The sequence below is a fragment of the Petaurus breviceps genome, unplaced genomic scaffold, assembly GCF_028583685.1.
Source record: "Petaurus breviceps papuanus isolate PSGF00001 unplaced genomic scaffold, PetGlider_PUasm1.0 91041, whole genome shotgun sequence".
Taxonomy (NCBI): Eukaryota; Metazoa; Chordata; class Mammalia; order Diprotodontia; family Petauridae; genus Petaurus; species Petaurus breviceps.
In genome coordinates this window covers 28538380-28561732 of record NW_027187400.1, presented here as the reverse complement: position 1 = coordinate 28561732, position 23353 = coordinate 28538380, and the positions used below count along the sequence as shown (strand labels likewise).

At 39.0% G+C, this 23353-nt stretch overlaps 1 protein-coding gene across 14 annotated transcripts in view; it reads left to right on the top strand.

Moving 5' to 3' along the window:
• Positions 1 to 23353, top strand: part of LOC138154518 (calmodulin-binding transcription activator 1-like) — a 175367-nt gene that overhangs the window by 77273 nt on the left and 74741 nt on the right. The window lies entirely within an intron of this gene.

Below are 23353 nucleotides of genomic sequence, written 5' to 3'. Positions count from 1 at the left end.
TTACATCCATACCCAGTCAACATCTGGGTTTCCACATTCTGGGTTTTTCAAAGCCGGGGGACTCTCAACAACGGCTTCCCAGAATTCAGATCAAATCACAGAACACTTCTCAAAGTGAGTCCCAAAACAAAGCTACACATCAGGGCTTATATAGCCTTCTCCTGGCTCAGAGAATGTAACAACCTTTTGGACCCACTGGCCAATCAAAAAGTATCTACTGAAAAACAAGCCTCCCACCCCAGGCTCCAGGTGCACGTTAGCCTAGGGGCAGGGAAGATCTTTAAATCTGCATTTCCATTACATTCGGCCCCAAGATCTTTCATGCCCATAGCACAGACAATTTACTTTTGAATTAGCACTGAACATTTCTTAGGTCACATTTTCAAGATACAGAACTAAAGTTACCAAAGTGGCCATGGGCCTTAAACAAACACAAAGCACAAAGCATTATCACTTCAGTTCCAAACAAGAGTTCAAATAAAGTTCTGGGGGGAGGGGAGTGTCCTTCCCCTCACGCGGCTCCAGCCCCAGCTTCCCAGCACAGAGAGGGGGCTGGGCAACAAAACCAACAAGGTGGGGTCCCTGGGGATCCAAGGCACTTCATCCCACCCACCATAGTCACAAGTCCATCCTCCCCCTGGGTCCCAAACTGTGGGATGCAGCCAGGAAACACATTCAGTGCCCCTGCTTTGCTGCTCAGTTCTTATCTTTTCCGGTGGCTGAATTCCGAACTCCTGGGCTCCATCTCCTCCTGCAGGCGGCAGCCGCTCCTGGCTTCTGCCCAGGTCCCGATGCAGGCAGCTCACCATTCCCGCTCTCAGCTCAGCGAAGTCTGCATGAAGGCCACTCTTCTCTCCTGGTCCATGGCTCCACAGAGTCACAGCTACCACAACTGGGAAACAAACGATTATCCCAGCCCCCATACTTTCCTTTTACTCTGCAGATCCTGTTCGTGACGCCATTTTGTAGCGGCAAGCACCCCAAGCGTCCTCAGGGTTTGCAGCTACCACAGGTTCTTGGATCTGCTTTGCTAAAGGAAAGCAACTCAAAATGGGTCAACAAGCTTACTTTAATCAGTCAGACATATATCATTTACCTTATTCAGGAGAAAAGGTCAGCACCCCGAACCTCAAAGTATACAGGCATAATTATCAAGACAGAAACATCAAGTACACAGCTTTCCAAACTGTCCAACCATTACATCCATACCCAGTCAACATCTGGGTTTCCACATTCTGGGTTTTAATACAATCAATTTGAAAACCAAGCCAATACAGGGGAATCTTTAATTGCCATTACTATCACACTAGTGAACGAGCTCAAGCAAGTTCTTGCCTTTACTTCTGCTTTGGTGGCTCTGCCCCCTAATTTAACATTTCTTAAGGGCCTTTTATGTAGAAATAACTTTTTATGTGTGCAATTGAGAAAAAAAGATCCTGAAGATTTTATTTTTCCTGTGTGTAGAAAGCTGTTGGAATAGACTTTATTTAATTAAGCAAATTTATTAAGTACCTCCTAAATACAACCCTTTGTTAGGAACTAGAGGATATAGAAAGATGAGACAAGATAGGATCCCTGCTCTCATGAAACTTCTAGTCTGGTCGAGGATATAGTATTTACATAAGCAACTGCAATGCTAAGTATAACTCAAGTGCATAAGAGAATACAAATTATTTTTAGGATAAGGGGAAAACTGCTATTTTTCTTCTGGTTTCATTGACTAAAGAAAAAATGAAGCCTTCTTATTAAGGAATGTTTCACACAATCATAGATCCTCTTCTCCCTTTGAACTTTTTCACTTGATGATCTTATTAGCTCCCATGGTTTCCGTTGTCATCTGTATGCAGATGACTCAGATCTACTTCCAGACCTAACCTCTCTGGATGTTGGGCCTCATGTTTCTAACCGGAAAGAAAAGAAAAAGGGAAAGGAATGAGTATTTATATAGTTCCTGTGATATATGCTAGCCGCTGTGCTAAGTGCTTTTCTCAAATATTATCTCATTTGATTATCTCCATGACCTTTGGAGGAAAGTGTTATTATTATCTCCATTTTACAGTTAAGGAAACTGAGGCAACCAGAGATTGTGACTTATATCACACAGCTAGTGTGAAATTGGAGGTGAAATTTGAACTCATATCTTCCTGACTGTCCTTGACTTCCTCACTTGCAGGTTCAGTCCTCTGTCTCCTGCCTCTTACGCACAATTGGTCTGGATATCTCATAGATATTTTAAACTTCTCTAAAACTGAACCCATCGTATTTCCCCCAAATCCTGACCACATCCTAATTTCTCTGTTCCTGGCAAGAGCATCCTCCTCCCAGACACCCAGGCTTGCGGTCTGGGAGTCATCCTTGCCTCTTCCTTCTCTTACTCCTCCTCCATCTCTAGTCAGCCTCGGAGTGTTGTCTTTTCTACTTCCATAACAACCCCCGCCTCTTCTCTGCCACCACCCATCTTCAGGACCTCAGGCCTGTACTATTGCAGTAGCCTTCTCTTGGTCTCTCTTCCTCCAGTCTCATCCCACTCCAGTCTGTCCTCTACTCAGCTGTAAGAGTGATCTGCCTGAGGGCAAGTGTGACCCAGCCATCTCTCTGTTAGTAAACTTCGGTGACTCCCTCTTGCTTCCAGGATCAAATAGAACATTTCTGTCTTTTATGACTCTTCCTAATCTGTCCCTGTCTTCTTATATCTTACTCCTCTCCCTATACTTTGTGATCCAGTGACTGGCCTCCTTACTTTTGTTCCTGGAATAAGATACTCCATCTCCCAACTTAGGACATTTTCGCTGGCTGTCTGTGCCTGGAACTCTGTCCCTCCTCATCTCTGTCTTCTGATGGTTCTCAGCTAAATTCCCACCTTCTACAAGAAGTTGTCAGTTCTCCTTTATTTTCTTTCTTAATTTCGTCTCAGCAATGATTCAGTTCAATATTGCTTTTCTTTGAGACTATCGTAAATTTATCCTCTCTCTAGCTTGTTTGTGTATAGTCATTTGCATATTGTCTCCCTCATTATACTGGGAGTTCCTTGAGGGCAGGAGATTGTCTTCTGCCTTTTTTTTATCCTTAGCATTGTTTGGCACATTGTTGTTGGTCAGACATTTAAGTCAGTTCTGACTCTTGTGACCCCAGTTGGGGTTTTCTTGGCGAATATTAGGTACTTAATAAATGATAGTTGACTTGATTTAACCTTTTCGAATTTATGCTAAAATAATTCTTACTATAGGCCACCTCCTGGCCTGGAGTCGGGAAGACTTATCTTCCCGAGTTCAAATCCTCTGACACTTTCTAGCTGTGTGACCCTGGGCAAGTCATTTCTTTCTTTTTCAGTTTCCTCATCTGTCAAATGAGCCAGGGAAGGAAATGGCAAACCATTATATTATCTTTGCCAAGAAAACCCCAAATGAGGTCAAGAAGAGTTGGACAGGTGGACAGGACTGGCTGCACAGCAGCAGCAACCACAGTTTATGATGAACTTGAACATGAATGCAGATTTACTCTTCTCTCCTTTGAGCTTGTGCAGCATGATTCATTGTGTATTTCTCCCTTCCGTTGACTATTACTTTTCATTATTTGTCAAACTGATAATTATTTATGTAAGAGGTTAGGCCTAGTTCGATTACAACTTTCTTTGTAAATGGTTGAATAATTCTTTGGCTTTATAGTTTGCTTTATGGCCATCCAAAATCGATGTATCTCCTGTGACTTTTGCTATTACTTTTATCTTTTGAGATCAGGTTGAGAGAATCCTTAAAGCATTCGGAAACAAAGGCTGATGATCTTTATTCAGATTATTATCTTTTAATCTGTAATTTTAGCCTAGAAGTGGTCTATGCTGTGCTTTACTGAATTGGTTATTGTAAAACTGGAGAAAGGTAATGGGGTTAGCCCTGAATGTTAAATAGTTCCTGAGGCTGTTTGTTGATTGTTTTTGCTTTCTCTTGCTCTTTACCCATTGTACTCTCAGCATTCCCTTTACATGTTTGCAATATTATAATTATAGACCAAGTGGTGTTGGTAATGGTTTCAGGCTTTGATTCCTAATACATATTGAGGACATCACAACTAATAGGACCCTTCTTTTGGGGATGCTCTCTTATCTCTCAGCGAAGATTCAGTTTAACATTGCTTCAGCACCTACTAAATGTAGAAAGCACTGTGCTTGATCAGGAGGATGTTAACTAATCATTTGGTAGCAGTTTGTTCTTATTATTTTGTTAAGAATTATTACCTTCTTTCATGTAAACTGTTTATTGAGAGAAGTCTACTGACTGTGAAATACTGATAAAGAAGGGAGTTTTAATCAGGTCATTGAAAGTTAATACTTATATAATAAAGTACATATGTCATTTTTCAGGATAGCTTTATTTCTTTGACTTTTTAAAAAATAATACTCCATCCCCCATTTTATGTAAAAACAATTTTTGACGTTCATTTAAAAAACTTTTGAGTTCCACATTCTCTTCTTCCTTTAATACCCCTCAACCCTCTCTGAGGTGGTTAAGCAATTCGATATAGGCTATACATGTGCAATCATGCAAAACATTTCCATATTATAGACTAACTCTTCTGTTCAGATTTTAGCAAATCTATCATGATGCTTGTATATCCTCAAAACAGTTTCATCATCTAAAACTTCCTGGAAAAGATGTCATTGTCAGCTTTCCATGTGCAAGTAGCTACTTTACATTGGAATGTTTCTTCTGGGTTTTTACTCTTCATAATGACAAAAAGGAACATAATAGTTTGGCAGAAGCAGTTGTCCAAATACAGTGGGAAATGAAGGCTTTCCTGCCTACAGCTGTAGTTGTACCAGTTTGGAAATATTTTAGAAATGGAAGTTTATACCAAACTTCAGAAACAAATGGTAGTTGCCACCATTTGGATGTAATTAAACTTTGTTGCCAGAGTAGCCTAACCTAAGCATTAGGTTTCTACATTTTAAGAATTTTGAGTTCTTGTAACTCCTCAGGGGAAAGAATCCTCATAAATGTTACTTTGCTTCTGAAATGTTTATTGGATATGGTTCTTAAAATCTTGACAAAATTAAAAACATTTATGTGTATTTACATACAACAGTTTTTATTCTTTGTGTCAGAAACTTCGTTTAAAATTTTTTTGTATTAAAAATGTCCTTTTGATGCTCTGTAAGAGTATACATGATTTGGCATTCTTTGCCTGTGACTAGTACCCTTGTGTGACCCTAAACCCTGGCTTCAACGCCTGGTCCTGGTATTACTATTGGTGTAACGTAAAGGGAGTATAAATTGAGAGGTGCCAGAACAAATTATGGTGTTTGAATTTAATAGAACATTACACTATAATGAAAGATAATTTCAGAGAAACTTTGGAAGTATTGTATGTACTGATTCAGAATGAAGTGGGCTGAACCAGAAGAACAGGTTATATCCTATTAATAACATTGTAGAGATAAACAACTTTGAAAGACTCAGCTGATCCACATAATGAGCAAATATGCATCCAGAGGACTGGTGATAATGCAGAGCAGGAGGCAGAATGAAACACATCTATTGGGACATGGAGAACCTTGGATTTGTTTTGTTTTTCCCTCCTTTTTGTCACTAGGAAGTTTTTTCTTTTCTTTTTTTATTTGTGGGGGGAGGGGAAGTTAAGGGAGAAAGGGAAGCTAGCAACTGAGTTGCTTTTTTCCCTTTCTCCCTCTTTCTTGGCTACATGTTCTACCTCAGTTATACATACATACATACATACATATATATATATATATATATATATATATATATATATATATATATATATATATATATAAATGTATGCAGAGACAGAGAGAGAGATGGGTCATTGCTGATGGTGAGCTGGCTGTGAAGGTGTAGAGAAGTGAAAAATCTGAAATGATAGCCTTTAATTCAAGTCCAGCATTTATTAAATGTTCAGAGCCCTATGCTAAGTGGTGGGAAATATAAAGATAGAAAACAAAATAACCCTGCCCTCAAATAGCTTACACCTTACTGAGGGATACATGCGGACAGTAGGTGGTTTCAGAAGGGAGGAGAATGCACTGATACCTGGGGTTCAGAAAAGCTACCCTTGCTGTAGGAGTTGGAATCTGAGTGGAGGTGAAGAATTGGAAGAGGCCCAAGTGAAGAGAGGCCCTTTGTGGCATTGGGAACAGACCCTACAGAGGCATGGGGGTCAGGGTGGTCTGTTTGATTGTGGAAAGAGTCATATGAAATGAGTGGGAATGCAGGGGGTGGGTGGGAGGACCCTGATTGTTAAAGGTACTAATTGTCAGGTCAGGGAGCTTATATTCTGTCCTAGAAGCAACAAGGAGCCATCAAAGATTGTTGAACAGGAGAGTAACATGGTCAGATCACTTTCTGTGTGGAGGATGGTGGATAACTGGTTTTAGGGTGTCACACCTCTTAAAGGTATTAAGCTTTTAAAAAATTGATAGGTGTATTAGTAATTGATAATGCTAGAAGTTCTTTGCTATTATTGTTCATCATTTGCTGTTTTGCATAAATTGATAAACATAATAAATATCTGATGAGACATAAAATAAGGAGCTATGTTTTTTGCTACCATATTTTTATGAGATTTTATGTGAGAATTGAATTTCAGGATTATTCCTTATGGATGGTGAGAACCTTTAGATGCTTGTGTTAGTGGATGGCATTTTCTTGGTTGCATCAAGCAGCCATTTCAGGACATTTCAGAGCCTCCTAGAAGAGATCTATAACCGTTTAAAAGAGTTTGACTTGACCATCCACATGAGAAAAAACAAGTGGACGAAATATGTCTGTTCGTCCAGATTATGACATGCATTTTGCTGGACAATCTAATAGGACTTGTGCATTTGTATGTGTATACATATATTAAACTCTGTCTATATTTATATCTGTTCTTTCTCTCTCCATATCTGTTTATATAGCACAAATGGATAGCATCATGAGTCCAAAATAAATAGAAGAACTAACTAGATTGCCTTCACGAAATTTCAAGCCTCCTTTAATGACCCTTTCCTTTTTTTTATCCTAACATTAGCACACAGTTACCAAGGTCTGTAATTTCATCTTTGCAACATGTCCTCAATATGCATTCCCTCCTTGGACAATGCCACCTCTGTAGTGCAGACCTTTTATCACCTCATACCTTGATTACTGTAACAGCCCATTGGAGGGTCTGTCTTCCTCTAGTCTCTCAGAATTACAATCCATCCTCCAGCCAGACACTGAAGTGATTTTCCTAAGGGGCAGGTCTAACTATGTCATACCTCCTCCCTTTCTTTCACTCTCAGTAAGCTCCAGTGGCTTCCTCTCACCTCCCGGATCAAATACAAAATATTGTTGAACATTCAGAACCCTTCATTACCTTGTCCCTTCCTGTCTTTCCAGTTTTCCTACACCTGACTCCCCACTATGCACTCTTCCATCTAGCGACATTGGTTTCTTGGCTGTTCCACGAATGACACTCTCCATCTTTTAGCTCTGCTTCCCAGGCCTGGGACACTTTCCCTCCTCCTTTCCAACTGTTAATCTTATGGCTTCCTTATCGCCCCAGTTAAAATCTCACTTTCTACCTGAAGTCTTCCCCAACCCCTCCTAGTCCTAGTGCCTTCCCTCTGTTAATTATTTTCTTGCTTTGTATATATTTGTTTGCATGTTGTTTCCCCCATTACACTATAAGCCGCTTGAGGGCAGGCTGTCTTTTGCCTCTTTTGGTATCCCCAGTGCTTAGCATACTGCCTGATTGATTGATTGTTTATTCATCAACAGTAAGTGCCAAATACTTACTGACTTACTGACTGACTCCAAACTTCTGGAAAAAGAGACCCACCTTTTAAATTTATTTTGTTTAGGGCATTCCTGGGTGAGAAAACTCTCTTTTCCAAATCACATGGCAGCTGTGCAATTGAGAACATTATCAAGTTGGCCTATGGCCCTGAGGGGTTGAATGACTTGCCAAGGGTCACACACTAGGGTGTGTCAGAGGCAGAACTAGAACCCAAGTCAGCACGACCCAGTGGCCGCATCCTTCTCCCATGTCGCACTGCTACATTTTTGCCTCTGCAATTGCTGCCTCTTGGAAAGCCCTTTTTAATACTTATATTCTTTTGCTGGTAGATAGCTGCAAGAGACGGAATACCACTTTCTCCAAGATATTTAAAATGATTTTTATATGAAAGGTGCAGGTCACAACATATGACAAATAAGGAACTTTGAAGGACTGGAGTAAAAGATGTATTTTTTAAAAAAATGTAGGGTAGATAGAGAAGAGGAACTGATCAGTTAAACAAATATTCATTAAGTTAGGTGGCACTGTGTTAAATGTTGGGCATACAAAGAAAAGTGTTCTGAGGGACAACATGTGGACAGATGCAATGTTTCATCAATATCCTCACAGTGTTAGGAGTGGCCATGTTCAGTGCACCCCTTGTGGTAAACTCCTGAGAGGTCATAGACAAGAGTTGTACAGGGTAGGTAGTGGCTGATGGACTTCATTGCTTCTAGAAGGAACATCCAAATTGATGAAATCACATATCTACTTGAGTATTTAATCACACTTACATTACAGAGCTCTGTTTAGCAAAGTTCTAGTTAAAATAGTTATGTGATAAAGAGAAATTCTGTACTATGAACTCTGACATCTTCACATCGTTAAAGATCATTTTATGGATGTTTGACAGGTATTATAACATTGTCTTTTGTTAACTGTAAAAATGATGATACTGATGTATCTTGTATTGATATTGATGTATTGATCTTCATGTGAAAAAACAACAGCCAAAATGAGCAGTTGATTCCCTTCTCACCAGCATAGGGAAAGACAGTTCTTCAGCTTGTGTCTGCTACTCTTACTTATAAGTTTTGATGCTATCATTGTGCCTCTTTAATTTAGCCTGGTGCCATCCTAAGTGAGGAAAAGGCATCTCATCCCTGATTTCTGACTGCCGACCAGAAGAGCTGAATTCAGTGTTAGTTCATAGAACTGGGAGTTGTCTTGGTATTTGAAGATCTGAACATGTTAAAGCCGTAAAGGACCACAAGAGGTCATCCGGTTCAGTTTTGCCCTGGTGTGCACCCAACTTATCTAAAGGCGAACCTGTTTCTACAGTTTTAAGAGGAATCTCCAGGAGTGGAGAATACCCAAGCTTTTTAATAGAAGAATTCTTTATGTCTGACCAAACTCTGTTGCTATAAGCTGAGTTCACATTTAATCTTTTCAGACTTTGAATGGAGAGGGAGAAAACTAATCAAAGTAGTTCTTATTATAATTGAAGACAATTATGAAGTAAACCCTTAACCTTCATTTCACCAAGCTAAAGAGCCTCGACTACTTTAACCTTTGTGATAGGCCCTCATAATCTGACTTTTTTATGCTTAATTTTCTAAGAAGGAAAGTCATTTAGTCTTTTTTAAAATTTGAATTTAATATGAATGCTGAGCTGCAGAAGAGGAACAAATCACTTCTTGATTTAGCAAGTATATAAATAAGTCCTTAGCTTGATTCATCTTTATGACAATTGATAATCAGAACTAAATTAATATGTAAACGACATCTTTTAAAGGGATACAGGTTAATAAAAAAAAGCAGACTGTAATTTCTTTTTTTCCTTTGAATTTATTACTAATTGTACCTTAAAAGTCAGAAATGTAAGTTTAGTTTGAAATTTTATTTCTCAATAAAAATGTCTTATTAATTCATATGTGAATGGACCATGTTGCTTATCAGGCTTAGTGAAATAACTGTGATAGTTCATGAAAATTGTCTTAGATTATCTGTATCAGTTTGGACAAAATTAGAAATATAAGAAAATGTACAACTACATCTAATGTTATGATATCTGGCTCTTACAAAATAGAAAATTTGGAGATTATTCACAGTCCTCAGGATTCTTCAGGACCTTCTTTAAATAGTTAAGTGTTTCTGAGCTAAAAAGAGAGTTGAAGTAAAGTGATAGGAGCCATGGCCAGTTGGAAATGAATCAGAACTGAAAATAAAATACTTAGGGAAATAGTACTATAAAAAGTGATTTATAGAAAACTTTTTAGGAGCATAACTTGTAAAAAATACACATTTGATAACTCGCCTTCCCTTTTTTTCTAAAATTTTATACCCAGAGTGTCCCAAAGCTATTATAGCTTAAACAGTGCTTTGGAATACCTTGTATGGTCTCACCTTGTGCATTCTCTAAAAAGTAACTATGGATATGTACCAGGATTATTTCTTCAAAGCTTTCAGTTCTTCCGTTCTTTATCCTAGTTTCAAATAATTAGTACTGTTACCTTGTGGGATTGAGTTATGCATCATTATTTCCCCTAAGACTGCACATTAGCATTTTTACACCTCTCTAGTATACTTTATCATGCACGATTGTGAAATACAGCTTTCTTTGTTGGTATTTTATCTACCTTTTATGTGATAAGGACTAGGATTACATCTCATTTAAACTCTGCTCCTCTTCCAGACTCTAGCATAGTGCTCTGCACCTTATGGGTGTTAGATAAATTTTATTGATTGATCTTGAAGGGTTTCTGAGTAGATATTAATGATGTAAGGAAAAACAGACCTCATAACTTCTGATGTCTTGTTTATTTCTTTCTTAAGTCATTCTGCTTTGGTGTTGTATTTATGGGATTAGATTGTAATTCACTAAACGTTTATTCAGCGTCTACTCTGTGCCAGGCACTGTACAAAGTGCTGAGGATGCAGAAAGAGGAAGAAGACAGCTCCTGCCCTCAAGGAGCTCCCAATCTAATGGTTAACCAGCTGGTTCTTCATCTTTTGACTGGTACCTTTTGATTTCCCAGGTTGAAGTTTTGAGATTGGTTATTCTAAGAAGTCTAATCATTGTAGGAATAAGTGCTTAATTCTAAATAAGTTTGTAAATTATTCCTATAGTTTAAAAATGTAAAAACCAGTGTTCTTTTCTTAGACCAGATCTTCATGTTGTCTTATGAATTCTATTTGGCAAGTTTACAGAGCTATGATATCTGAGTGTCTTTCATCAATTTTCTTGAGTCATTTTTGGTATTTTTAAAAATATATGTAATCTTGACAAAATATAGTCCATAGCCAAACCTTTATAAACAAATCTTGCAACTTTTATATAAAATGAGGGTAATGGGTATTCTTGTGGTGGTGTTTTTTTTTTTTTTGACTGAAGTATTTTTATGTGTTGAAAGATTTATAAATACATTTTATAAGGTTTTCCCTGTTTATAGCTGTGTTCTCCAAAGCAAATGTATGAAAACTAGAAAATAGAAGAAATAATTTGCAGGGAATTATGCATTTTTATGCAGTCTTTAGCACTCAGAAGCTGAGATGTTGAATGCTTTTTTTTTCTCAAATTTGTTGGCACATAGTTCTATTTCACTGAAGTCTATGTAGCCAGGAGATATACTTTCACTTAAAAGTTTGTTTTATATGTTAAAAAATTACATGCATATATTCAAGACTTATTTGTAGAAGTACATGCCTCTAGTCTGTCCCTCTTGTACATTAATGGTTGTCAGATTAATTTTCTAGAAACGTTCCCCTTTCTTCATGTTTCTTCCTAACTTGTAATATATACCCTACTGGTTCAATATTCACGGTAGTCAGTCCTTTAAAAACCAAAACCAAAATATTTATTAAGCACCTGCTGTGTGCTAGGTGCTTTGCTATAAAGACTTAACAGATATTACCTCATTCTGTCCTCACAACAACCCTGTGTGGTAGGGGCTGTTATTATTCTCACTTTATGTTTGAGGAAACTGAGGCAGACAGAGGTTAAGTGACTTGGCCAGGTTCATTCAGCTGATAATGTGTTTGGGGTCAGACTTGAGCTCAGGTCTCCCTGAGTTCAGGCCAGAGCTTTATCCGCTGCTTCCTTCACCATATCCCCTCAAGATTCATAAAATGTTAGAAAGAAATAGACTTTATAGCCCAACTCTTTTCCTTTCACAGATGAGTCCTAGAGAAATCAAACAACCCACTTAGGGTCCTCCATCTACCTGTGGCAGAGCTCAGATCAATAATGATCTTCTCTTGTTCAGCCAACAAAAGCACTCTTGCTCCAGACTGGTTTGTCTTCTCATTGTTTCTGGCTTACTCCTCCTTCATTCCTAATGCAGTTCCTTTATTCATGCTTTTATGTCGTTTTCATTATGTTTCCACCACTATTTTGAACTTAGAATGTTCCAGGACCCAGTTCAAGTTCCATTATATCCATAAAGCCATGGATTTCTTTCCTTCTGAGCTAATATAACATAGTACTCCCTCTTCTGAGTTAAAAAAAAAAAAACCCTTTGTGTTTTCGTGTTATCTTTTCAAATATTAGTCTTATGTTTTATCTCCTGTACTAGAAGGTAAGCCTCATTGGGGAGATGAGGGTTGGAGAGGAGATTGATGTGTCATTCTGTACTCAGACCTTATTGACAGATTATAGTGACAGGACCATAGATCCAGAACCAGCAGGATTTCAGAGCCTGTGATAGCTAACACTTATATAACCCTTGCAGAGAGCTGGACAGAGATCTCATTTTACCCTTACAGTAACCCTGGAAGGTAGGCACTTAGTTTGTTAAAGATGAGGAAACTGAGGCAGAGATAAATGACTCGTCACACAGCTAGGTAGTAATTGAAGCTGGACTTGAACTCAGGTCTTCTTGACTCCAAGTCTGCTGATCAGTCTTCTGTACCTCACTGCTGGAAACTCTCATTTTATAGATGTGGAGCCAAAGCCCCAAAAGGGCTGAATTACTTGCCCAAGGTCATACTGGCAGTCAGTGGAAAATGTAGTATTCAAACCACTGCCCTAAAACTGCCAGGTCAGGCTTTTCCCTTGTTCCAGACTTTGATGTTTCTCTGTCTCATCATGTCCTGCCTGCTAACTGGGGGAGGGGGATAGTCCAGAATTTTTTCCTTTTATTCTTCTTGGGCCTTTTGGGAAGCTTTTTGCTCTCTTAGTTGGTGACCTATCAGTTTTCATAAGTCCATTTGTCATCTGCAGGTAGAGGATTTGCAGATCTGCATAACTAACTTTCCTTTCTCTGTTGAGCTCCAGTTTCATATTCTGAGCCACCTACTAGCCATTTTGAACTACATGTTCTGTAGGTAAAGTCATCATGTTGAGAGCAGAGCACAGCTCTCTTCCTTAAGTGCTCCCGCATATCTCTGTTTCTGTCAAGGGTACCACCACCCTTCTCCTCTCTCTAGTTTGTAGTCTTGGCCTCTTCACTCTCTGCCATCCCACAGATCCGCTCAGTTGCCATATTTTCTTGTTTCTCTCTCCGCAACATTTATCTTATTGATCTCCCTCACTCATTTTCCCTTGTCAGTTACATGGCTGCCCACCCTCTTTCTGGCCCTAACCCCCTCTCACCTAAACTCCTGAATTAGCCTTGTTTGTTCTGCACCTCAGATCTCCCTGCTCCAGTCTACCTTCCATACCGCTGGCAAAGTGATATTCATAAAGGACAACTCTGATATATCCATCCCACTACTCTGTAAATTCCAGTGGTTCCCTGTTCCTTCTGAGGTTAATCATAAACCTTGTTTGACCCTTAGAGCTCTTCATCACCTGCTGCATCGATCCCCTCCCCCTCTATTCTGTGCCTTTGCGTCAGCTCATTCTCATGCTTGGGATGCAGTCCCTTCTCACCTCCATTTTTTGGGATCCCCATTGACTCATCTCCATGAATCATCTTGGGCGCCATTTTCTCCAGGGAACTTTTGCTGATTTCCTCCATTCTTCAGTTACCAGTGAACCCCTGTCCCACCCTCCTTAAACTAGTCTTGTGCATATTCTGTGCATGTTGCCAGATACACTGATTTGTCTTCCTCTATGAAACATCAGGTCCTAGCAGCTAAGGACTATTTTGTTTTGTCATCATATACTCAGGACTTAGCATGAGGTCTGCCTGACACAGAGTAGAGGTTTCCTAAATCCTTGAGATTGATTTGTGTATTTATGGTGCATTCTGCTTCACAGGAGTGTGAGTTCTGTCCCCCTTAGGTCTTATTCATCTACGACCTTGGGTTGCTCTTTTAATCTCTCCCATACAGTCTAACACTTACACTTTGACTAGAGGGCAAGGTACCTTTGGGTGAGGGGTGTTTTTGTATTTTGCTCAGTGTATGGTTGGAAATCTAGTAGAAGTTTAGTAAATACTTGATTGATTTTTATCTTGGGTGATATTGGTATCATTACAGTGAAATAAAATTAGATCAATTTTATAATGCAGTCATCAATTTCAAGCTCGAATACAAATTCTCCTTAAAAGGGAAGTCTCATGTTGTTCAAGTGAGAATTGATTCTCAGTGACTTAATAGAAGGCCCTCTGACTTAATAGCATTTGCTTTCTGATATGAGATTTCTTTTACTTGTCTGATAGGAAACACACAATAAATATTGACAATTAGTGATCCAATTACTGGGGTGCACAGTATTTTATTTTCTCAAATTTGAACAAGCTTTGAAAGGAATATATCAAAATATGGCTTTGAAAGTAAGTCAGTTTTTATAAAAGGCTTGAAGTAGTTTTCTCAATGTGAATATGCTTTAAAAATTATTGATATATTTCATTTTTATATCAACTTCATTTCCAAATATATAAATACCCTAACACTTCCTCAGAGAATCATACCCCAAGCCGGACGGTTTGTGGCCTCCTCCCCGCGGCTCCCTCCTCTAGGCACCTTTTCTCATCTTTTCTTTGGGGCCGTGTTTGGCTGTGATTACATAGCACACCATTGCTGTTGTTTCTTCTTTCCCATGCATATACTGTTGTAGTTCTTGTGTGTGTTTTCCTCATTTTCACATTTGTGTCTTTTCCCCTGCTTCTCTGTACTCTTTATATTCATTGTTTCACATGGTATGGTAATCTAAAGGTGCTTTTCTTGGTCATCTCAAAAATGGTCTTAATGTTAGGAAAATTAGTGATGTTGGTAAATAAAGGCTAATTGAATTTAGAGGGTAACTCCTAGTAGCTTTCTGGTATGAAATTTTCCATCATATTGCCATAATAAAGTATGTTTCTAAAGGTTATGATAGTACAGTTAATATTTTTAATAGGTTGTTAATATTTAAAAAAATACCTGACAAATGTATTGTTTAAAGACTGTACAGGATCTATGATTAAAACCTTATTAATGGGGAACCCATTGTTAGGACCTGGAATTTTAGAAACTTAATTAATTAAGGGACAGTTAAGCAGACACTTAGGGTAATATGAGGAGGCGTGCCAGCCTGGGAGTGTGCCAGTTACTGGGCATACAAAACAAGGCAAAGCCCATGATCACAAAGATCTCGCAGTCTGATGGGGGAGGCCACATGTCAACACGTGTGTACAGACAAGACACCTACTGGTAACCTTAGGGGGAAGGCACTGCGCTCTGAGCGCTGGGGAGGTTGGGACTATTTTTAGTTTTCTTGGTATCCTCAGTACTTAGCACAATGCCTGACACAATGTGGTGCCTATCTCTTAGATGCTTAGCTTGTTCACTTGATTTGACTAGCATTAAAGGAGGACTAGGGAAAAGTTTCTTTTAGAAAGTGGAATTTTAGCAGAGATTTGAAGGAAGCTAGGAGTTGAATAGCCAGGAGGGAAGAGAATTCTAGACCTGGGGGGACAGTCAGTTGAAAATTGAGTTGTAGTTGGGTGCTGGAGTGTTGTGTGGGAGGCACAGTAGGGAGGCCACTGTTGCTGGATCCTAGAGTACCTGGAGAGCATAAAGTAGAAGAAGACTGCAAAGGTAGGAAGAGGATGGGTGTGGAGGGCTTTAAAAGCCCAAGAGGGGATTTTATAGTTGATCATGGAGTTACTAGAGAGCCTCTGGGCTTTGTTGACTAGGGGTGAGCTGTTCAAAATCGCTTCTGGGTGTTCAGTGGAAGATGGTGAGGAATTAAGGGGTCAAGAGACTTGGGTTTTGATTTTGGCCCACTATGAGTTCTCTGTGGGAGACCTTAGACAAATCACTTCCCTTTGGGCTTCAAATCTCCTTTTCTGTAAAAGGAGGGGTTGGACTAGATGGATTTCTAAGGTCCATTCCTCCTTGAAAAGTTAGTATTTTTACGATAGCTACATTATCTTCATTTCCATATTTATGGTTTCTCAATTATATTTATCTTTTGGATTGCTACATATATCATAGTAATCACCATGAGAGGCTGTGTGGTCTAATGCATAGAGAACTAACTTTGCAATCAAGGAGACCTAGGTTCTTTCTGATACTTTGCTGTCTGGGTGACCTTGGACAGATCACTTACCATCTTGGTGTCCCAGGCAGTTCTCTAAGGCAAGCGCCTGAGGCACTGATTAGATGCAGGTGGTTGCTCATCTGCCTGAGACCTCTCTATGCTGAAGAAATCACAAATATAGACTAAAGCAAAGTTTAACATGCATAGTAAACAAGAAATCAAATATAGGACATAATAATAATACCCAGCATTTATATAGTGCTTTAAGATTTGCAAAGAGCTTTGCAAATATTATCTCTTTTTATCCACACAACAACCCTGGGAGATAGGTGCTATTATTATCACAACACCCCCACCCCCATTTTACAGATCAGGAAATTGAGGCAGACATTAAACAACTTGTTAAGGGTTACATAGCTAATGAGTGTTTAAGGTGGGGTTTGAACTCAGTTCTCTCTGACTCGTTGTCCAATGCTCTATCCACTGTGCTTTTTTTTTGGGGGGGGGGCAATTGGGGTTAAGTGACTTGCCCAAAGTCACACAGCAAGTAAGTATGTCAGGTGTCTGAGGCCGGATTTGAACTCAGGTCCCTCCTGACTCCAGGGCCAGTGCTCTATTTACTGCACCACCTAGCCACTCCCTATCCATTGTGCTTTTGACCTGCTTCACATATAGTTTGGAAACTTTGAACCCTTGTTTGGGAAAAAAACAGGCATGAAATGCTGTATGAGGGGGTAAACTGAATTTGCAGTCCATTAGATTCTTTACCATGGATGAGTATGTATTCATTTCTGAGTGTGTTTTTGAAGGGATGAGAGGTAGATGGAGAGGTGTACTTGTGGATAGTTTTTATTTTTGGGGAAAAGAAACCATAAAGTGTCTGCTGTGTGCCAGGCACTGGGCTAAGTGCTGAGCATATGAATTGAGGCAAAAACAGTCCCTGTCCTTTAGGAGCTCACAATGTAATGGTGGAGACAGTATGCAAACAGCCACATATAAAGAAAATATAGGCAGAGTTTGGCAGGCAAAGAGACCAGCCCTACTACATTGCCTGAGGCTGAGTAGAGCTTCTCAGGTGACCCCTCCTTACACAGCCTGGTTCCCCTGGTGTTGATGGATGCTGCTCCTCACCTTCTCATTTCTACTGCAGTACGCTCTAAGATCCTTCCTGTCTGGGGTCTTTCCATTTGCCCTGAACATAACATAACCACGGCCCCTCCTAGATGTATTGTCTCCTCTAGTTAGAAGAGGATCTCCTTGAGAGCAGGAAAAGCCTTGATTTTCTGTTTGTATCCCCAGGGCTTAGCATGGTGTTTGATACAAAGCAGATAATAAATGTGTTTCCATTTCGACTCAACTTACTGATAATTCACAAACAGTACATTAACAACATATACAGATTTTTTGACATGCTTGAAAGCAGAAACACTAATAATAAAGTGCAATCAATGTGTGCTTTTTATTTAGTGAAATGCCATTTTTGATGCTATATAGATGTAAAATGCTTTTAGCAATTAAGACAGAAGTCTGTTTATACTTGCCATTGCAATGACCTTTGACTTGACAATTTTTGCTTTTAGGTACTGAGTTTACTTATAATGTTTAGTTTTTCAAAAGTCAAGATCAGAGCTTTTACCTGATGGCCATTCTGTAATGGATTAGCAAAATATAAAAGAAGCTACCTGCTTTGGTTTCTTTAACTCTCTCCTTCCATCTCCTCTTTTATTTCTCTTGAAATTTTAATTTTAGATTTTTCTTATTTGTTTCATATCAAATCAGTTAATGGGGAGTGAGCAAGCCTTCGCGTCAGGAAGCCTTGGATTCAAGCCGTAGGCAGCTCTGGCACACACTGGCTCTGTGACCCTGGACAGCGGGTCATCTCTTGGGGCTGACCCTGGGCAGCCTGTGAACTCTCCCTCGGGTCTCCAGACCCCACTCCTAACTAAGACTCTAAGATGTGGAGGAGGATTTGGCCTGCATTGGTAGAGGAAATTTCCTCTCTTGGGAATTTCCTATACCAATAAAATTACAAGTCTGGTCCTTCTCCCTGGCTTATCCTAGGCATAAGAAGTAGTTAGTTTTGGAAATACTCCACTTGAAATGAAAAGAACAGAATTTCTATCTAAAATTTCTATCTAAACGTGGTTCACGTTTTTCAGAAATTGCCTTGTGTGTGGTTTGTTTATTGATTGGACAAGTGAACCAAGTGATATACTGATCCTTAGCAAATTGAGTTAATTAGAAACATATTTGTAAAATGTACTTTGGTACAGAAAATGATTTCTAATTCTTATTTGCATGGGCATACCCTCCAATGCACATCACTTATCCCTTCATTCCTTAGTAGGTGATTTTCCTTAGTTTTGTGGGCAAAATAATTCATCATCTGGTGGCCATCTGTTGATGAACCTTTCTGAGCTTAGCTCGGTTGGTCCTCTGATAACAGATACACAGCCCGTCTCCAGATCTGTACTTGAAGCCTTTCCAGCATGACTGGATCTGCCAAAATCTGTCCTCCTGGCACACAGAGCCCCAGATTATCTGCACTGCAATGAGACATCCAAACAGAATCTTAGAGGGGAATGGTAGAGCTTAGGGAAGCTTTTTAAGCATCTATGCATAGAAGAATTTCCATGAAACAGTTATTTTTTGCATCTCTTGGATTGATTGAGATATAAGTAAAACCTATGTTTCAGTTGGCTAACTCATAAGTAAACTCATGTAGTCTTGTAGTTTTCATTCTTCACTCAATTAAGGAGAATGTTTTATGATGAATTTGAACCTGAGCCCCCCTTGAACATTTCCTGTTGATTGAACTAGTTAACTAGATTTTAGGCAAGCATTGCCTGTGGGGTTTGAATTTTCTCATCCAGGGAATAGCTGTAAAAGATTTTATTTTTATTCTAAGTGACTGACTTATCAATAAGTGTGATATACATGTTCAGTTGTGTCCAACTTATTGTTACCCCATTTTGGGGTTTTCTTGGTAAGGATGCTGGAGCGGTTTGCCATTTCCTTTTCCAGCTCATTTGACAGATGAGGAAACAGAGGCATACAGGAGTAAGTGACTTGCCCAGGATCACACAGCTGTAAGTTTTGAAGGCCTGATTGGAACTCGGGAAGATGAGTCTTCCTGACACCAGGTCTGACACACACACACACACACACACACTATATAACTTGCATATGAGTTTCAGTACCTTCAGCCATAGGTGATTTTGGTGGGTTTCCATTCCTCTTCCTGAAGCAGCTAGGTGGCACAGTGCATAGAGTGCTGGGCCTGGAGTCTGGAAGATTCCTCTTCCTGAATTCAGATCTGGCCTCAGGCACTTAATAGCTGTGTGACCCCCTAGACAAGTCACTTCACCTTGTTTGCCTCAATTTCCTCATCTGTAAAATGAGCCGGAAAAAGAAAATGGCCAGCTGCTCCAGTAGGTCTGCCAAGAAAACCTGAAATGGGGTCCTGAAGAGTCAGACCTGACTAAAATGACTGAACAACAAAACAATGACAACAACAAATCCCTCTCCCTTAGTGCCTTCCCCTTATCCAAGTCACAGAGCCTGCTATGTTACTACTATGTTATGTATGTCAAATTACTATGACTTGGTAAACAGTCTTGAGAGCTGCTGTGGCTGGATAGACTCCTCACCCTGGTAGGAGCCCCTTCAATTCAGGCTTGCCTCTTGTGCTCCTCTGACAGTTGGCATAGAGTTTGTTACCACCTGGCCTGTGTGTCAGTTCCTTCTGGCTTGGAAGGGCCTATCCGTGCTTGTGGCCTAGTCTGCAAAAACCCGACGTCACCTTTATGCCTTGACACTGAAGTTGGACTTTGGTGGAGGAATATTATTATAATTCCCACTTATATAGTGCTATAGTGCTTTTTAAAGATTTGTTTGCCCATGTGGACATGTGTGTGTTATGTTACATGTATGTGGCATTTTCTACACACGTGTGTGTGGTGACATAATCGTACTTTCAGGTTTATGAAGTGCTTTCTGTGCATGACTATCTCATTTGATTCTCACAGTAGTCCTGTGAAGTAGGTTGTGATAGCATCAGTATCTTCCAGGGATCCTCCCTCCCCTCACTGGCTTCTCCCTTCTTCCCACTAAAGGTTAGGCTAACTTTTCCTTGAAAGCCTACAAAAGTACAAAGCCATACCAGGGCATGATTGATGGGGAAAGAATAAGGCTCAAGCTGTACTTGTCTTGAACACCTTTCTTATAACTTTTGGCTTAGTTGATGTGACTTCTCGGTCACCTATGGGCATAGAAGGCACCTTGTCAGTCATGGCCCAAGGCCGGGAAAGACACTTTGTCCTGACCTGCTGAACACACTGTTTCCATATGGAGACGGCGGGGGGGGGGGGGGGGGGGGGGGGGGGGGGGGGTGGGGGGGGGGGGCGCGGCGCACATTTCTCAAGCAAAATGCCAGAGTGCTCTTGAGTGTCTTTTCTCTTGTGGCTAAGTAGACCGACCTCCTTTTGTTCACTGCTGAATGAGCCGTGGAAGCCTCCCTTCATCCTCAGACTAACATCGAACCTCAGCAGTGCTGTTCTTGACTCTACGCTTTCCACTGCTGTCTTTCCCAGATAAATCATTAAATGGTGTTCCAGATCCTTTTACTAATTTCTTCCTAATTTAAATCAGGGCCTGGGTTCTTCTAGGTCTCTTCATTTTAAACTAAATGAAATCAAACTTTGATTAGACAACAGCTATATAATCGGTACTCTGGGAGAGACATCAGATGCACAAAATGAGATCAAACTGAGTCAGCCCTTGACCTCAAGCATCTTAGAATCTTCTGGGGTACATAAGCTGAGGGGCCTCAAAGAAATAGGGGCATCACAAACATAAAGTTCACCTGGAAAAGGGCTCTTAGTTGACATTTATCAGCTGAAATCATTCTTAAACTCTGACTCACAAGATTGTCTAAGTCATTTTAGTGCAGGCTCATCAAGCATGTTGCAGTGTGCTGCAGGGCACCTCCAAAGTTTGCATAGCTAGGAAGGTGTTGTTTTTGTTTTTAAAAAATAAACAAATCACTTTATTTCCATAGACTGTTTTGTGGGGATTTGTTTAGTAATATCTTTAGCTTTTGATAGAACAAATCCTTATTTGTAGGCTGCAGATGGGTTGAAAGGTATATATAGTAAGCATCATCTATCTTTGGAACAAAGCCGAGGTAGGCTTCTGGAAAATGTGGGCTAGTACACATTTTTGTGGGTTGTGGTGAGTATTTTTAAAAACCATTTTCAAGACTGTTTTAAGGTACCTAGTATCTATAATCTTATTGTCCAGAAGAAATTGATACTTTTTTCTCATTTATATATCAATCAGTAAAATAGCTTTGTGTTTGATGCCCAAGGTTATAATCAATCTATAAATCTGTTTATCAGCAAATGCTTCTTACTTGTCTACCGTGAACCAAACTGGGTACCAAGTGCTGGGGATAGAAAGACCAAACGAAATAGTCTTTGCCCTGGGAAGCATAAATTACAAACAAAGTATAAATGCAAAATAATTGCATTTTGGTGGGGGAACGTACAGCTCAGATGCTTCATCTGAAATGAATTATAGTTTTTTTCCTTCAGTAACAAATAGTTTACTGAAATCAGAAACTTCACTAGGCTCACATCCCTGATTTCTTGCCTCTTGTTACAAATACACTGAAATGACTAAATAATGTTCCTTCTAAAATAGTGTCTATGTTGCTTTTGATGGGGTATTGATTCCTTCTGTGGTGTTCAGAATTGCTTGCATGCCTCCCAGCAATGAATACACGTGTGACAGCTTCACTGTGAGATGAGCACTCCACAGCAATGAAATGCTAGTTTACTTTTCAGTAGCTATGCAAAACAAAAAGTCATGTTTTTAGAAATGTAGCTTCAAGGCAGTAACTTACTTGTATCCAATGCATGAAATTCTGCAAGTTATTTTAACAAAATCTAATCTCAGAAAAAATCTGTTTGACTTACAGAGTTTGTTCCTTTATTGATTGCTCTAAGCTATCAGATCTCCTTTTAGACCATTTAGTAAAATGTATTTTGACATTTGTCTATATTTTAATATATAAGTTCATTTGGAAGTACATTCTAACTGAATAAACTCAAATGTGAAATATCTCTGAACAAAGAATCTATGTGAAAGTTAGAAGGAAAGTGGACTTTATTTCAAGACTCTGTCTTTTTAAAAGGTATCATGTACTTTATATGTGTCTAATAAAACTATACTTCAGAGTAATAAAAAAAATTACTTGACTTAACGTTTAATCTTCAGATGACAATTAAAGATTATTTTTTTATTATCAATGTTATTTACTTTATGGTTGATTTGCTAGTGAAATAAGTAATTGAAATTTTTAATAATAAATGTTTCATTTTCTATTGTTATTGCTGTTGTCAAGTTAGTTATATATTTCCTCTTGATTTGGCACATTCTGAACTTTTTGAGCCTTCTAATTAGTAATGTTCAGAAATGAAAGTTTATTAATGTGACATTAATAAATTTATACTTTTTTGATAAAGTATAACCTATTAGAGATTTTTTCTTTGTAGATAATTTTAAAAGTTTTATGAATGCTGTATAATTCCAAGAGAATTGAAAAATCATTTTACTTGAGAAACATCTTTTTCCTTCATGCATTGAAAGTTGAGTATGAGATCACTGATCTTAATTGATATAGTTAAAATTTATTTTATCATTTATTACTTTATTGCTGACTTCTAGAACATTGTTGTGCTGAATGTTTTAATAATGGGGACTTTATTCAGCTTCTTCAAACAAAACAGATTAGAAAATAAAATCCTCAGTTTTGGAACCCATTCCATGAGGAGAAGAAAAGACCCACTATACTTTGACCAAATTCTATTTCTGATATATTGGCAGTGTCTGATAGATCAGACACTGCCATTTACAGAGAAGGGTGTGGTGGAAGTGGGAGAGAAGGGTCCATCTGAAAGGCTAGCCCTTTCCAGTCATTTCAAATTAAAGCTGTTTTGAATGAGAACATGATAGGGCAGGTAAATAATAACAAAAATTCCCAGTGTCAAGTGATTGAAATTGAATTTTATACCTAAAATGACTCTACACAAATATAGGCAAAATGTACTGTATTCAGTCAGAATGGATTCTTTTCAAGAGACTTGATTTTAAATTCATAAAGATACTAGTTTTACTTACTGTAGCTCC